Source organism: Rhinolophus ferrumequinum, chromosome X (assembly GCF_004115265.2).
Source record: "Rhinolophus ferrumequinum isolate MPI-CBG mRhiFer1 chromosome X, mRhiFer1_v1.p, whole genome shotgun sequence".
NCBI classification, from domain to species: domain Eukaryota; kingdom Metazoa; phylum Chordata; class Mammalia; order Chiroptera; family Rhinolophidae; genus Rhinolophus; species Rhinolophus ferrumequinum.
Window position 1 is genome coordinate 88,865,495 of NC_046284.1, and position 4,549 is coordinate 88,870,043.

General features: G+C 38.5%; 1 non-coding gene across 1 annotated transcript; it reads right to left on the reverse strand.

Annotated features, from left to right (window-relative positions):
* Positions 1 to 599: 599 nt before the first annotated feature.
* On the reverse strand, positions 600 to 673 carry TRNAK-UUU (transfer RNA lysine (anticodon UUU)). Its single transcript has one exon. It is a non-coding gene; the product is annotated as a tRNA-Lys (tRNA).
* Between the last annotated feature and the right edge of the window lie 3,876 nt (positions 674 to 4,549).

Here is a 4,549-nt window from a genome sequence, read left to right on the forward strand (position 1 = left end):
ACTCTGGAGCTTGTTGCTTGCTATTTTCTTGTTTATTTTTTTAGTAACTGGCTGGATTATTTTAGTAAAGTTTATGCCACACACCTCCGTCCCCACTGCCCCCTCCCCATCCTATGTGAGGTCTCTTATATTGATCTTTAGAGTGTGCAGGAGGGTACAGCCTAGGGTATGACCAAAGTCACCCTGGGGTGGCAGTAGTTTTGGTAGGACTCTGACTTTTTTTCACCATACTCAACTGTTGGGCTTCACTCATTGCCAGCTGACTGCTTTATTTTTTTCAACAATATCTTGGGGCATAAATTGTTCCACAGATGGACCCAATCAAATTCAGCATCCATTGAAAGTATAGTTCTTGAGGTCAGTGTTTGAGATTTGTTCTGATTCTAGCAGGGCTCCTCCCTCTTGTCTCCTCCCTTGGGTTCTCTCTAGGAAACTAGCTATGCTGCAGTTTAGCCTTGATCTTCAGTGATTCTACCAATTTCCTTCCAATTGACTTCCACCACAACCTCCACTATTTTTTTTAAGTGTGTTTTTCCAGGACTCATCAGCTCCAGGTCACGTAGTTGTTTCAATCTAGCTGTGGAGGGTGCAGCTCACAGTGGCCCATGTGGGGATCGAACCAGCAACCTTGTTGTTAAAAGCACCACGCTCTAACCAACTGAGCTAACCGGCCATCCCCAACCTCCACTATTTTAAAGAATGCACTAAGCTTGAAATTGTCACACTCTGTTGCAAATGAAGTTCCTTTAGGAAGAGATTCAGAGCTCTCTGTTTTATAGCCTGTCTCTCCCCATGGGGAAAATTTCTGAGCCATGGCTCTGGAATTGCAGGTAGGAACAATGGTGCACTTGTACCTCAATGACACTCCCACTTTAGGAGCTGAGTGTTAGGTGTGGGAGGGCAGAACTTCAGGTCTTGTCAGCTAGCCTCTCCCCACATGGAACCTCTGCCTTATCAGCTGGGGCAATGGCGATGGGGCCCCCAGTATTCTCAGCAGTGCTAAGTCCAAGATAGAACCTCCATCCCACAAGAGGGGGCTGATGGAAGAAAGTCCCTACTGTTACTTAACTAAAGGGGGTTCATTTGCCTGCATGCATCAAAGCCAAATGAGACATGAACAGGGGTTTGCAGCAAAGTAAAGGTTTATTATTTAAGGAAACGGAGCTAAGCCTGGAGACACCGGTGAGCTAATGCTCAAACACCTGACTCCCTCATGGCTTCTAGGGTATAGGTTATATAGGGGGAAAATCATTAGTCGTGGTAGCTAAGGGAGTTGGGGTCATGGGCTCTACTGTTTGGTCGGGGCTAAGGTAGGAGGCAGTTGATCATTGCATCAAATCCTGATGTCAATCATGGCATCATCCTGTTTGGTTTCAAGGGGATGTGGCCGGTAGGGTTGTTCCACCTTCATGGGTCTGGAGCTGAAACACAACTGAGGTCAAGATGTTATCTTTAGTTTGACTGAGACTCTTTTTCTGTGGTCAACAGACCTGAGGCTTTGTTCCCAAGACTGTTTGATGCTAACCAGAATCTGATGTACTAAGGGTTTAATGTTTAAGGGAGTGGTCGTGCAGTATGTGCAAAGGTGGAAAGATAAGGAAAGAAAAGAAAAGAAGCAAGTGAGTCATAGTGCTATTAGACTAGACAAGGCCACTTTGAATCAAAGAGAAAGAAATCAGAAAAGTCATTTTAAAGAAGTAAAGTTTTTGCATGATTATGCTGTCTCTTGGCTACACTTGTCTGGAACTTAGCCTCAGCAGCAGGTAGCTGGGGACAGGCTGAGAAATTCTTACATTCTGCCCCTTCCAGAAGACTAGCCCTTTAAAAGCTGGGATGAGTCCTGTATTCTTGGTTGCAGCAGTCTGCAGCGGAGTTTCCATCTTGCTAAGCTGGGTAAGGGAAAGGAGAGGGCAGATTATTGGTCCAAGTATCATAGACTCTATCTGTCCTTACCAAGTTTTAGTAGATTTTCTTGAGTAAATGTTTCTTCATTTGCTGTATGACCTTAGGACCATTTCTAGAGGCTTTGAATGATTGTCGTTTTTTTTTTTTTTTTTTTTTTTTAAAGTTTCAGCAGTTTCTCTAGGGAAGGGTTTGGGTAGCTCTTCACACTATCATACTGGAAGTGATAATTTTTGCTTTTGAGATTTACATTGATCCATGATTACTAGTTTTATGTATTTTGTCCTTCAGGCAAAAGGTGATTAACCATATCCAGTGTGAAATACCATAGGCTCAATTATCTTGATAAACTAGTAGATCAGTCTGAATAATTTCCATTAAAAAGGAACAGTAACTAATGGGTTACTATGGAAAGAGAACCATATACAGAACATGGTATCTGGGTGATTGACTCACTGTGTCACAGTGGGCTACACTTACCTTCTTTCTTTTTAAATGTAACATGTATTTAAATGTTAGAGTATTTGATTGAGCTGATTTAGTCATTATCATGCCAAATGCACCCATGAGGGAAGAGACTGACAATTACTAGCTAATCACAAAGGTTAAAAAAACTTCAATTTCTTTACTTCCTGCATAAACACCCAGTTTGGCATCCTTTTTGCACCTTTATTTCCCTCCTTTTGAGATAAAACTTCAGTAACCAATTTATATAATGGCATGACTTATTCTATGGACTTGCTTAGTGGCCAACTTTGCAGGTATGCTTTTCAGAAATAATTATTTTAATAATATTGATTCTTTCCAGCAGTGATAATGGCAGGACACTCTTCCTGGACAATGAGTTTTGAATAGTTCACAATGGGGGACCAAGATTGAACTTGAAAGATTTACCCATCCCGAAGGTTTATAAAACCTATTGTGTGTTTATTCCTTATCAAAGATGATCAAAATGGCATTCTGTTTTAGTTCTCTCTTCTCTTAAACTTATGCCTGAGGTTTTTAGCTCATACACTATTTTTAAAATCAGAGACTGGAAAGGAAGGACAGGATTATCATTTCTCTGGTTCTTTGGGAGTATTGTCCTGTGGCATGAGGTCATGAATTAATTTATCACAAATGATTGCTCTTTAGTCTAACTTATTATAGACCATATGTTTCAAATAAATACTAACCAAAGCACATACAGCTGTTGTAGCTGTACATGTAAGTATAACAGAATGCAAAAATTTCTCCAAAGACAAAGTCTCCTCTGAGACATATCCTGGCAGAAATAAGGTAGTATATGGTTTTCTAAAATTGTACACCAGAAATAATGTAAACATTAATACCACTCTTTTTCCCGGGTAATAAGAATATGTGTGCAGATGGGTAGAGCAGGTAAAAGGCCTTCATGCCAGTTACCTGGTTGTTAATTCTGAGATGTCACCTTTGACCAATCAAAGTCTCTAGGGAATTTCCCTCAAAGCCAATGTTTGGGGTAAAAATATGTTTACATTATTAAATTATTTAAATATACATTTATATATGTATATATATACATATATACATATATATATGTATATATATACATATATACATATATATATGTATATATATATACACACACACATAAATATATATATACACACATACATACATATATATAAAACCCTTGAACAACACAGCGGTTTGGAACACTGACCCCCCCCATGTAGTAAAAAATTTGCGTATAACTCCCCCAAAACTTAAGTTGTCCCTTGGTATCCACAGAGGATTGGTTCCAGGACACCTCCATACCCAAATCTATAGATACTCAAGTCTCCTATATAAAATTTCATAGATTAATGCATGCAATTGGCTGTCTGCCTCTGTGGACACCCAACCACAGATTGAAACAGAACAGGTATTTATTGAAAAAATTCACATATAAGTGTACATGTGCTGGTCAAACCCATGTTGTTGAAAGATCAACTGTATGTGTGTGTGTGTGTGTGTGTGTGTGTGTGTGTGTGCGCGCGTGTGTAAATCTCAGTGCAAAGTGTTGTGTTGTTTTTAATAAATTCTCTTCTGGGAGCAAAGTCCCTGATGAAGTAATTAGTAGGTAACAAAAACCTCTAGAGAGATTGCTGTTTCCTTGCAAATATTTTTTTGTTAAGGCTACAAAAATCATCCTCTTACAATAAAATGTGTTTTTGAAGAATACTGGTAACAAATTTCAATGTTTAAAATTCTATTAAAATGCCAACTGATTTCTTTCAGGCATGGTTTAGTTTGTTTCAATCTCCAGAGCAGTACTAATTTTTATTATTTGCAATGCAAGCACTTACATTTACAGAGAATTATAGGCACACAGTTATATTTAAAGTAAATATTATTTAAGTATTGAAGGATATGGAATTTTAGTCATTGAAACATAATTAAAGTACAGAGATATATAATAATAAATGGGTGGAAGTGTGTGCAATAATAATTCAAGGTAATCATTGTGTTATGATTGTGATACAGATTAGAGCAGAATATAATGAGGTCTCCATTTAGTTAGATCACTTTAATTCTAAGCCAGATTGGAGGCAAAGGGTACTTCAGAGAAGTGTCAGTTCCCATTCTTAGTATAGAAGCAAGTGAAAATGGCGTTCTGAAAAGATTCTAATATGAGTTTAGGAGT